The sequence below is a fragment of the Desmodus rotundus genome, chromosome 6 (assembly GCF_022682495.2).
Source record: "Desmodus rotundus isolate HL8 chromosome 6, HLdesRot8A.1, whole genome shotgun sequence".
Lineage (NCBI taxonomy): Eukaryota > Metazoa > Chordata > Mammalia > Chiroptera > Phyllostomidae > Desmodus > Desmodus rotundus.
Genome location: NC_071392.1, coordinates 9,305,445 through 9,319,024, shown reverse-complemented (window position 1 = coordinate 9,319,024; position 13,580 = coordinate 9,305,445). Strand labels below are relative to the sequence as shown.

At 40.4% G+C, this 13,580-nt stretch overlaps 1 protein-coding gene across 3 annotated transcripts in view; it reads left to right on the top strand.

The window, feature by feature from the left end:
- ITPRID1 (ITPR interacting domain containing 1) overlaps positions 1–13,580 on the top strand; it is an 88,701-nt gene that overhangs the window by 50,745 nt on the left and 24,376 nt on the right. The gene's annotated exons all lie outside the window — the stretch shown is intronic.

Here is a 13,580-nt window from a genome sequence, read left to right as displayed (position 1 = left end):
GAAGGACCCCTGTGCCGTTGGAAGGCACCCAGACCAGGTGTGAGGATAATAATACGGACTGTGGAATGGGGTGTGACTCCAGGGAGACAGCTTCTCAAGAACAGATCAAGATGGCAAGAGAAGAGTTGACCACCAAATTTCATAAGTTAGAAGATGACCAGATACAGCTGGTCCGGGCTGGTGGGGCTTGCGAGATTGGAGCACCGTCCCGTGCACCAAAAGGTTGTGCTTTTGATTCCCAGGCAGGGCACAGGTTGCAGGGTGAATTCCCAGTTGTGGTGTGAAAACAATGTCCTCAGGTAAGGATAAAAAAGATGCAGTTGATGACAGGTCAGAGTTTAGTTGGCAGAAGTTGAGTGTTTTTTTTTTTTTTAGTGGTACATAAATAATGGGAGTCTTAACATTGGCAGTGGACGTAAAGAGAAGGAAATGTCATCTGAGGAAACCACTGACCCTGCAGTGAGTCATATGTACACGGCCATAACCATGTATATAGTATTGATTGGTTTCCAGCTTTGAGAATCAACAAATAGACAAATGGGGAGACTTAATTCCGTCATAGGACACATTGGAAATATCAGACTGGACACTTTGAAGTCAGAAATGCTGGAATTTGAAAAGTGGTAGATGGAAAGTCTGAAGAAAGGGTAGAGGAAAGGACATGGAAATCAGTGCAGACATTATTTTGAGAAAACGGCATTTTTATATATTGATGTGGAAAGGTCTCAGAAATATGCAATTATTAAATGAGAGGAGAAAGTTATATGCAAAAGATGCTGTGTAGACATCTCTTTGAGTTAAAAGAGTGTATCCATCTTTACTGAGGGGGAAGTGTGCGTGGAACGCTCCTGGAAGACTAAATGAAGAACCACTAATGGCTACACCTTAACAGAAGGGAACTAACATGTTTTAATTAATTGGCATCTTCTACTCTTCTTTTGTTACCATGTGCATATGTTATTTTCATAACACCATTTAGCAAAAAATTCTGGCAAAACTATAGGAAATTAACATAATAAAAATGGGAGATTTTGTCATTGTTAATTTATTGCCCCATTCCCCATAACAAGAAGTCCAAACATTTTTGCTTGTGTTATTTTTTAATTTTTTTAAAAATTTTAATGAAACTGATATTACTTAAGGTATACAAATGATAATTTGATGTACATATATACAGTGAAATAATTACCACTGTGAACTAATTAACATGTCATCTCTTCACACAGCGACCTTTTTTGTGTATGCGATGAGTGAACCTGAAATCTCTCTTGCAAATTTCCAGTATTTAATACAGTGCTATTGACTCTAATCACTTTGCTGTACCTTAGGTCTCTAGACCAACTCATCCCACCAACTGCCCTTTGACCAGCCTTTTCCCCCAAATTGAGAGACTTTAATATTCCTCTCCTCTTTTACAGATCAAACGGGAAATAATAAATGATGATAGAAAAGATAGCAATATTGTAATTGACAATATGCACTTAATAGAAAAATATTGAAATAAGCATTCTTTGCCAGTGTCCTTTAAATATTTATTGAAATGTTTAACAATTTGTAAATGCAAAGATTTTTTTTATTTCTTACACACTCACACTCTCACACATCATGTATAGGTCACTTTGTAATAGATATAAATGCAGTGATATTTAAATTCAATAATAAAAATATAGGCAACACTCTCCTCCTCCAAACAAACAAAACAAACACCAAACCCAAGGACTGAGTTCTCCAGGTGCAGAAAGTGCTAAGTGAAAGTAATAAATGAGGATCACTTGAATAATAAACATTTTATGTCAAATTGGGGAATTGGAATAGAAACATTAATCTGGGGCAAATTCATAGCATTAATCGCTTTCACTATCAAACAAGGAAAAACAAATATCTGACTCAAGAAATAATCACAAAAACAATAAAATAAATATACAAAGTAAAAGCACAAAAATATGGAAGGGAAAATATTAACACCAAATTTAGGATTCTGGTTAATTTTGGGAGGGTTTTTTAAAAATGGAAGTAATTAAGGGACAATGTTGCATTTTCATGGAGTTGGTGAGTAGTTATGGGAACCATCTCCCATTGTGAGAAAGCTTAAGAAAACACCAAAGGTGTGAGTAGGAATTTCCTTCAATAGAATAATGCAAATGAAGCAATTATCAATCTCAGTAGTAATTTAAGAAATACAAATTTAAATTATACTAAAATAGTCAAGCAAGTTTCTAAGTTGATGGAAGTGTAAGAGGCGATATAATGTAATGTTGGTGAGGATACACATTGCTTTCTGAACGCAATACAACACTGTGTATCAGGAAGCTTCCACGCGTGCTGGCCTTCTGACCTGTGTGTACTCTAGAAGTCATCCTGTGGCAACTGTAAAGAGGCGTGAAAAACTAGAACTAGCCAAAATTGCCAATATAGAGGAGTGTTTAAATAAACAATGCTACGTAAACTGGAATATCATGTGGTCATTTAAAACGAGAACACAACTGCTATTTCGTGCCACACTGGTTAAAGACTCAAAGTTAAGAGAGAAAAACAAGGCACAAAATAAAGCAGAAAAATAACTCACTTAGATACAAAATTGCATATATAAACATAAAATTGCCCATGAGATGAATGGTGAAACTCATGGTGATGAGTTTCAAGTAGTATTTTTTCTTTCGTCTTTTTACCTTTTATATTGTACAAATTTAAAATTTTTAAACAAGTTTCTAACCTTCGCCTGCCACAAAAAAAAAGATCGATAGATGGATGGACAGAGAAGGAAAGGTCACGGTGTCCACAGTGGCGATTTCTGGTCGATAGAATTGCTGCTGGTTTTTCCTTCTCCTGCTTCTCTCTGTTTTCTGGTTTGTCCAACAGAATAATCATTTGACAAAGACAATCCTAAATGTTAATTTTTACCGTTTGAGTATATTTGGAGATTTGGCGAGACCTAATTATTAAGGCTTTGCTTATAGGATTTCTGACCCAGTGCACATTTGGGAAAGGTAACTTCGAAGACGTACCTTCTCCATCCCTTCTCCTGGTAGTGCTCTTCCCGCTCAGTGCACTCAAGTGCGCTCTTTCCCCCGCCTCTTTTCTGTGTTATTTCAAAGGGACTGGTTTAATTTAGAAGAGCATCAAAAATGGCCCATTCTCCTCTCTCAAGCAGACAGATTCCACAGTCTCTGTTCTCTGCGTCGTCCTCATGCTATTGCTATGCTTGGTAAACAACACTTCTACAGGGCTCACCTGGAAGAACTGAAATCCTTTGTTCTCTAATGCTAAATGGTGTCCTGCCTGAGGGCAGGGATTACATATTATTTAGCGGGCATCCCCAGGCCTAGCACAGTGCCCGACCCAGCGCAGAACCCCATACTTCCTCGCTGTCCCCCCACATCGGTCATGTCGCCATCTGGGCTTCTCTTGTCCTAGCCAGAAGAGTTCCCATTCTGACTGACCAACGGTGACTTAGCATTGCAACGGTGCATTATGGGCAGAGTATAATGACGATCTTAATATATAGTACATGGTGTGTTCAGTGATTTTACTGGCATGGATTTCAACATTTGTAAACCAGGAATGTATCCAATTTGTATATTCCTTTCAAATTTAAGAAGTGGTGCTTTATTTGGGGTATCGCATTTCGCCCTAAGTAACGTGTGCTTTACTTACTTCAGTGTTGCACACTTCCTGGCCACCCTCTCAAAAAGTTGGTCTTGCTAAATATACATGGAGTCTGTTATTTAACTAATATTCCAACCAATTACAATTATTATTAAGGAACAGGTGATAGTTAATTGACAGTTTACATTGGTACACATTTTAGCAGGGTCCCAAGCAGGTTCCATCACATTACTTAATGTAATCACCACACTATTTTTGTCCCTTTTTAGAACTAAGACATCAACAAATTAAGTGACTTGCCTAAGTTTATATAGCTGATAAAGGGAAGCCAGGATGTTTTGAATTCAAATCCAGTTCTTCCATACTGAATTCATTCATTCAAGAACTATTTAATGGGCACTTACACATATTGATATGAGAACCTGTTCTAGTGCTGGTGATACAAACATAAGCAAAATGGAACCTGGTCTCCTGGAGCTTGTTAGTATTAGGAGGAACCAATTAATTATTGACTAACAATTGTAGTAAGTGTCATGAAAAAAGAAGCAAAAGACAAAAGCTTCTAACATCCAGGAAAGAGCCCCCGTACAGATGTGAGTACCTTGCCAAAGCATCCCTTTAAATTCTTGGCAGCATTAGGGTGCTTCCTTTGTGCCAGCTGCAGCTCCAGGCTCTCCACACTCAGTAATTCACGGACTCCTCCCTTGGAGGTGGATGCTATCCTTATCATTCCTGCTGCACAGATGAGGAAACTGAGGTCAAGCGATGGTGTGACTGCCCACAGTCACAAACCTAAGAGCCCGTCTTCTGTTTCTGCTTGCCTTCTGAACTGACCCAGAGAGGATGCCCCAGGTCATCAGTTTGTAGTGCTTGCCTTAACCTCTAACGCACGGAGCTATTAAGGCAACACAATTGCTCAAAGATGAAACAAACTTAGGTCGCGAGACTCAGAAGTCACTGATTTCTGTGGTAACCTGCTGTACACATGAATTGACTTCACCGTCTCTGGTTTCGTCCTTGGACCGTCACCACTGGCCTCCCTGCTGGCGTAGGCTGCTCACTTGGAGGCAGAAATGGACTCCGCGGGCACTGGGAAGAGGGGCCCCGAGTGTCCCTCTCCTTTGTGTTTGCATTGGGCAGTGTTATTGTTTACAGGGAATTAGCACACGGGGAAGAGGGACGGCCAGAGCGAAAGGAGCTGATCTTTCTTGCCTGCCTGTTCACAAAACGGATTAGGACCAGGACGCTGGGGGAGCCCCGGTCTCAGCGGCCCTGTCTCTTGGCTCAGTCGCCTGGCCTCGATTTGAGTCCAATTGCTTCATTTTCTGCACGCCCCACGAAAGCCAATTCCCATGCTGCTCTGTGCCTTCTTTATATTTCTCCGTAATGCCGTCTCTGGCTGTTTCACTGCGGCAGGCTTTATGATAAGGGTTGTTGTTTGTTTGTCTTTTTTCTTCCTTGGCAGTAGGCAAAGAGACACTCAAACTCAAATAGCCCTGAACAACTTACACAGAAACCAGGGCGTTTTCTAGGCTTGTTTTGAAATATTACAATTTTTTTATTAGGCAATTTTATCATTGTTATAAATAAGTAATTGTACTGGGGAGAAGGGATAATCCTTATTTAATTAAATTCATCTATACTCCCAGGTTGGCAGCAACAAGACATATGTGAGACTAATACCCACAGCCTGCCTCTTTGCATGTGCAATTAAAAATTCACTCCACAGTAGCACTGGCAGTTTAGGGTTGCTTTTGGCATTTACAAATTCTTTTATTTTGTGACTTTTTTTTTTTACCATACACATATGCTGGAGCAGATGTTGCTTATTTGTTGTTTATTCAAATCTGTAGGCTCTGGCAGCTAACTCCATTGTTCTGTAATGAAGCTTTATTCACTGTCCTGTATTAGGACCCCGCGCCTGCACAGGGGCTGCCTTGGTTCCCAGTAGGACGCCACAGTTATTGCCCTTGTAGTTGGCTGTGTACGGTTGGAGGCTTGCACTGCGGGGGGAGAAAAGACAACCACAACAAAGGGCTGGATGGTGGCAGTGGGGTGAGTGGAAGGGAACAGGCGGGAAGGTCACCCCGCGACGTTCTGCCCTGTGGTTCCACCTGGTGGCCTCGGCCTGGCATCCGGGCTCATCTGCTGTGGGGCTTTGGTGTCTGAAGCTGGGAAGCATTTTCTTCCTGCTCCTTCTCTTCTCTTCCTTTCCTTTTCTCTTTGTAGTTATTTAACTTGTTTCCCACCCCACCCCTTTATTTCCAGTGCATCCATAGATTCATTAACAGCCGCACTTAGCCCGAGGAGCTCTGTCCAGCCCAAAACTATTTCTTCATGTATCACACAGCCTCATCACGTCCTTCTGCGTCCACACACTGGTTCTGGCTGGCCGTGTCTTGGGGGCAGCCACACTTCATAAAGTCGAGAATGTCAGGTCCATGTTGACCAAAATAAAGACCTGCTCATCCCTAGAGCTCCGATGCCAATTTGGAGACATTCGCCTTCTGGAAAACCCCTGTCTTGGCCAGGAGGCAATCAATCAGAGATGTAACCACCTCCATCTGGCACATTATGACATTGAACCTCACTATTAACACATTTGTGATTCATCTTGTCCCAACGAGTGGTGCCAGGGATCAAACCTCACCCTCCCTCCCCGTGGCAGCTGGGAGCACTCTAGCTTCCCAGCATGCAGAGCTAACACATTGGCTCCCGTGACATTGCAAGTAACAATTCTTTTAATTATCACACCTTCCCTCCCCCTCCCCACCCACTCCACAGACATTTTGGCACCGTGCGGATATTTTGCAGCCGGCAATCAGTACTTCTCTTAATTGACTGAGTATGTTCCAATAGTGTGAAGCCGGGTATTATCCACAATCGAGTGGAAGGGGCATTTGCTCCAGGCTGCGTTCTATAGATAGAACCCCCTGCACTTGCTTGGGAGTTTGTATCTCACAAAGATGCTGTAGTGTTCGTTCATATTTTTTTCTGAAAAAATGATTGCTCTGAACTGTCTGTACATGAATGTGAATCTCCTTAGGTTTGAATTCAAGGTCTTTGCCATTCTGGTCTCAGTCCATCCTGATGGTCTCCCTTCCGCTCCCGCAGCCTAAACTCTATGTGGATTGGGATGCGCAGCACCCCCAAAACTGCCCACTTTTGCATCTCTGCAACTACAGTGCTCCCCTTCCCATGGACTCCACTTCCTATCCCTTTTCCACATGCTGAAGTCATCCACCCTTCAAGGTCTCAGTTCAGTGTCACCTCTTCTGCCATCTCCTCCAAGATCCTAAACTCCTTCGGTGCCCCCATGAATTTTGATAGGCCTTGACCGTAGGCCTTAACACAATTTTCCTTGGATGATAATTAGCTGGTACAAAACATACGTCCCTAACTAACTTTTAAGGATTCATCGTATACATATTTGGAGCCGTCTCTCAGCTGGGGGTTGGCATCACATCCAGAGGGGTCAACATGTGGAATGGGGTTAAGGAGTAAGAACAGACCTGTATTGAGAAATCTGGGTGCCAGGAACAACAAAAGGCACTTTATATTCTCAATTAATCCTCAGAAGAACCCTAGGAGTGAGTGGATTTTACTCCCATTTTACAGATGGGAACTGGGGGTCAGAGAGGTTGAATAATTAGATCAAGGTAATCTAGCTATTGAGTGCCTGAGCTAGGACTCATAGATGTCGGATCCCAAAGCCTTTGCTCTTGCTGAAAGACTCCTCTATTGCCTTAGCAAAATTCTTAATTCTGTCATATTCAAATAGTCAAGATACAACCCTAATATAAATATGTCGGTGGAAGTAGATTTATAGTTCAGCAGAGAAAAAAAATGGCTAGACTTCTAAGGGAATATTCAAGTTAAAGTATATTAATATGGTTGAAGTTGTCCACACCAAAAAAGGAAGCAAGCCAAAGTTTGTGATTTCACGAGGGGTGGCACCGTTTGAGTTTATTTAAATTCAGGCTTAATAATAATAATAATATAACAACAATAGTAATAAAAATATCAAAACCCCCACAGAACTATGCCAGATAGGAAAATAAAAAGGCACATGCTTGCTTATGCCCCTTCTAAAAATTAATTTTTTTTGTTTAACAAGAGATGTGCTTCAGAGTTTTTTCAAAGGATACTTTGTCTCAGATATGAAACCAAGATCCTTTTATTTTGTTTTAGCCTAAGAGGGTGTTTTAGAGGGAGATTAGAAAATCCAGCTGTTTTTGAGCTTGGAAAGATGGTTATGGAAGGAAGGGACGGTGTGGCCAGGGTAGTTGCCAGAAGCCACCAAAGAAGAAGGAAGGGGAGGCAAAGTGGATGCATTTCACTTGCTCTTTATCTGGCATTTTATCCCCTATTCTTGCCCAAATCAGCCTCACACATTTCCCCCTCTGCTTCCTAGGTCCCTTTAATTACTGGCCAATGGCTAGTATAGAACCATTCAAGGTGAATATCACATTAAGAAATTAGGCAATTAATTAAGGAATTTGTGTTTTGCCAAACATCTCAGGTAGTACGTAACTAATTGGAAGATCAATGGCTTGGGGGAGAGCAAGGGGGAAATCACCCCTTCCCATCTCCTCTTTCAGGATCTGTTAGAAGGAAGTTGCCAGTTCTCGTTCTGTGTAGCAAACATCTTTCTGTATGATAAGCATCAGGCTCTAGAAGTAAGTTGAGCAAATAAGGAAACTGGTATTAGAAGAGGCTTAGAATATTCGGGCTCTTCTGTTTGTAACTGACCTTATTCGGGCTGTTCTCGCCTTGCAGAGAGAGTTGGCATTTCCCTCTCCTAGCCTTTCCTGGGAAAGTTGAAGCCAGAGGTGAGGCTGGTCCTTCTTCCTGGGAAGAGAGGTTAGAGAGGGGCTCAGAGCCAGAGCAGCTGAGATTTTGATTGGTTTCTCCTGCTGCCAACTGTAGCCTGCTGCCGGTGCCCGCACAGACATCAACGATGGTATCTGACATGGTCGATTCCCCTCAGCACGTGCAGTTCGCCCACCTGCATGGCATTTGCGCAGGTTTGACGGGGGTCAGGGTCTGACGCATCAGCCAGTCGGATTTGATACTTATTTTATAAAATAGAATGCGATAGGAACTTCGGATATTCTGTTTTCATTAAGTGACTTCCTCTGAAAACCATGTAGACTTGGTCTACAGGCAGCTTTGTTTTTGTCGTTGTTGCATCACTATCGTTCCCAGTGCAGTAATAGATAACACTGTACGGTCTTGCCTCCTGGGAGATAAGACCACTTCAAACACAAGTACTCGCTCTTTGCTAACCGTGGAGAGAACAAATTACGGTTTCCTAGCAGATCCAAAGATCTTGGCACACACACTCTGGTAACCTAGAGGAGGGCCTGGCACCTGTCGGAAGCTCAGAACGTGTTTGTTCAGTAGGCGAATGAGAGCAAGAAAGATTTCTCAGGGGCTACGTTTCTACCTATGACAAAAAAGACCACAAAAATCAAGCTGCTCCCTCAATGTCTACATAGAGAGCCAAACCCCAGTCCAGTCCAGAGACTTATGTAACTCACTTAGGTAAAACTTTGCAAAGGTAATACAATCCAGTATCATAGATTTCTGTGGATCTGAGTTCATATGGAAAAGGTGCTTTGAATTTAGAGGAAGACAAGATTTCTATGCCCATCAGGTGATCATTTTTAAATACTAATACCCACTGTTGTATCAACTGGGGATTTCATCAAGGGTACTGAAGAAACTGCAAGTTTGCATGGAGCTACTGACGCTGCATAAAATATATGGACCAAGATATTTCTGGCAAAGCATTTTTTTCTTTGTATTTTCCTTTGTGCATGTTGCCTACTCTTTCTACGTGATCCAATACCTTCTGAATACATTTTCTTAACCAAAGAAAATTTTTATATCAGGTAAGCTAGCAAATCCAATAATTTAAATTTACTCTTAGCATCTACCTTTAAGGTAATTTGCATTTCTCCCCCTCCAGATAGGATGGCTTTGAAGCCTGCAGTGAAGCCGTCGCCCTTGGGGATTTTCCTTTGCCTTTTTCTTAGGTTGGACTCTGCCTTTTATGGAGCTCTTTCCTTGGTCTTTGTGCTCTCGCACTCTCTCTCTCTCCCCACACCCTCACACCCCTCAGCCTCCAGTGATTTCTTTACATAAAAAGGATGTAGAATCGGAATGCTCTGCCCTCAGTGTGCCTTTTCCATAAATAGGTGCTGGCCCTTAACGCCCAGTGCGCAGTTGGAATTCTAGGGTACCTTACAATCATCAGTGTGGAGGTTCCCTTGGATGGGGTGTTTTTTGGATCTCCTGTTTTTTGGTACTTCTCTGACTTGCTTGATGTCTTCACTTTGATGGAGGAGTATCTCCAGTAGCTTTTTAAGAAGTGTGCAGAGAGGTCACTTTTTTTTTAAGATCATATGTATCTGAAAATGCCTTTTTCCTGCTTTCACACTGATTCATATGTTGGTTTAGCATCGTGTCCTATCTTTATTTCCTTCAGAATTCAGGAGGCCTTGCTCCATTGTCTTCTTGCTTCCAATTTCTACTGCTGAGAAGGCTAAAGTCACAGTGAGCCCTGCTTTATGCTTCTCTCCCTTTTGAAATGTAAAGACTTTTCTCACTGTCTCTCGGGTTCTGAAATTTTATGATATATGTGGTCCTGTTTCTGTCATTGGGCTGGGTGTTCAGGGTCCAGTGCAATCACAAGTTCATGCTCTTCAGATTTAAATTATTTGTTAATTTCTAATGCTGGAAATTCTGTTATTTGTGTATTGGCACTAATGAACTTATCCTCTAATTTCCTCAAATTTGCTCTCCTAGTTTTCATTTCTTTGTTTTTAAGCTCTGATTTTTTTAAATATTTTTCTGTTTATCTTCCAACATGTCTATAGAATTCATTTCTGTTTTCACATATGTAACTCACATGAGGTTTATGCTGTCACAATGCTATCTTTCCTATAGCATCCTATTCTTGTGTGTGGTTGCGATGCTTTTTCTTATCTCTTTGAAGATATCAGTGATAGGTTGAGTGCATGCAAGGATGCATTCTCTGTGAACTTTCTTTCTCACCGTGTAGTCCCTGTTTCATCCTGGTTGATTTTTTCAACTGCTCATTGTGGTCTCTATCTTTCATGTTATAAGTTATCCTTAGATACCTGGCAATTTTTGGTTGAGTGCTTATGATTAAGAATAAAAGGACACATGGACAAAATCAAGGGGGAGGGTGGAGGTAGGGGAGGGAGGTGGGGTGGGGTGGAGGGATGGGGAGAAAATGCAGACAACTATAATTGAATAACAATAAAATTTTTTTAAAAAAGAACAAAAGACATTCTTTAAAAGCTCAGTAGAAGTTCTGAATGTGTAGAGGAGGCTTTTGAACTTGAGCTTAACTGTATGTTGATGTAGAAAAGACAAGTTTGGGAGGGATCCCTGTATGGATATATTTAAGCCATCTCTCTTGGACTGGTCAGGGTCCTCAGAGAGTGTTTTTCTAATCTCTGCCTGGCATAACAATCAGGCAATCAGAAGTCTGGGAACCTGGTCAAGAAGAACTTAGAGGTTTTGGTGTTCAGTATTTAATGTGTGTCTGTCTATAATACGGTGATCATTCCATTAGCAGAAGGTCATTGAGTCCTAGATCCAAGGATCCTCTATATTCTCAGATCCATTGAATAAACTCCCATTATTTTGCTGGGGTGCATGTGGGTACCCACTCAATGTGGTGGGCTTGGGAGGAGGGGAATCTAGGGTCCGACTGCTCCTCAAACAGCTCCCATCCAATCCCTGTTGTCTTTATGTCCACTTTTACCTCCAGTTCTAGGAGTCTTTGGTTGCTCTTGAGGGTTCTTCTATCTTTGGATGGTCTTGAGTTATAAATAGAACTAGTTCTCATTGTTATTATTTTATGATTCAGCTGCCTCTTTCTAAATCAGTCACTCTCTCCCATCAGCTTTCTAGCTCTCAAAACTAGGTGTTTTCATCTCCTTCCTTCTCCCCTCACGTGTTTTTGTTCAGTCTTTCATTTATTTTATATAACAACTTTATTGAGATATAATTTACATACCATAAAATTCACCCTTTTAATACATATAATTCAGTGGGCTTTATTTTATTTACAGTTATGCCACCAGTATTACTAATTTTACAAGACTTTCATTACCTCAAAAATGAACCCCACACCCATTATCGGTCACTTCTCTATTCCTCATGCTCCCTCCCCAGCCGGTGACAATTGCTAATGTACTTTTTAGTCTGCATATTTCATATGAATGAGACTGTACAGTATGTGGCCTTTTGTGACTGGCTTCTTTAACTTAGCGTGTTTTTGAGATTCCTCTGTGTTGTAGCATTTATCAGTACTTCATTCCCTGTAATTGATGAATAATGTTCTAATCTATGGATATGCCACATTTTATTTATCCATTCATTAGTTGATAGATGTTTGGGTAGTTTCCACATTTTGGTGCTTATGAATAATGCTGCTTTTGAACACTAATGAGTAAGTTTTTGTGTGGACACACATTCTCACTCCTCTTGTGTATACTTAGTGTATATTTAGGAGTGGGATTGCTGGGTCATATGGTAGCTCTCTGTTTAACATTTTGAGCAGATGTCAAATTGTTTTCCAAAGCAGTTGAACCATTTTATAATCTTACAGCAGTGCATGAGGGTTCCAGTTCTCCTCATCCTTGTCAACACTTGCTATTATTGGCCTTTCTTATTTTAGCCATCCTAGTGGTACCTTATTGGTATTTTCTTTGCATTGTCCCCGTGACTAATGATGTTGAGCATCTTTTCATGTCCTTGTCAGCCATTTGTATCACTTGTCTGTAGAAATGTTTTTAAATTATTTGTCCATTTTAAAATTGGGCTATTTCTCTTTCTGTTGTTTAGCTTTGTTAGTCTACCTAGAAGTTTTTATCACAGGTGTCATTTTCAAATATGTTTTATTCAATATTTTGTGGGTTGTCATTTTATTTCTTTGGTGGTATCATTTGAAACTCAGTTTTAAATTTAGTGTAGTCCAAAGTATCTATTTTTCTCTTGTTGCTGGTGCTTTTAGTGTCATATCTAGAAACCATTGCATGACACAAGGTCACCAACATTTACTGCTATGTTTATTTACTAGATCCGTATGCTTTAGCTCTTCCAAAATTGTTTATGATCCATTTGAGCTCATTTTTATATACAGTGTGAGGTGGGAGGTCTAACTTTATTTTTACCTGTGAATACTTAATTGTCCCAACACTGTTTGTTGACAAAACTGTTTTTAGTAATCTTATTGAAAGTCAATTGAATATGAGCATAATGGTTTATTTCGAAGCCTTCTCAATTGTACCCCGGTGATCTGTACGTCCGCCCTTATGTCAGTGCCATACTGTCTTCATTACTGTAGCTCTAGAGTAAGTCTTAAAGAAGGAAGGGTAAGTCCTCCAAATTTGTTCTTTTTCCAGGTTGTTTGCCCACTCTGCATTCTTTGCATTACCACATGAATTGTAGAATCAGCCTGTGAATTCCTGTCCAAAAAAAGATGAAACTGGGATTTTGATAGAAATTGTATTAAATCTTTAAATCTATTTGGGGACAATTGCCATCTCAACAATATTAAGCCTCCTGACTTACAACATGGGATATCTTTCATTTATTTGGTCTTCTTAAATTTCTTTTAACAATGTTTTATAGTTTTCCATGTACAAGTTTTATAGTACGTTGGTTAAATTTATTTTAAGTATTTTATTCTTTTTGATGATGTAATGAAATTGTTTTCTTAATTTCAGTTTGGACTGCTCTTTGCTAATGTATACAAAATACATTGATTTTTGTATATTGAGCTTATATCCTACAACTTTGCTGAACTCATTTATTAGTTCTAATAGTTTTTTAGTGGGCTTCTTAGGATTTTCTACATAAAAGTTTATGTTATCTGCAAACAGAAATAATTGTGTTTCTTCCTTCTCAACCCAGATGTCTTTATTTCTTTT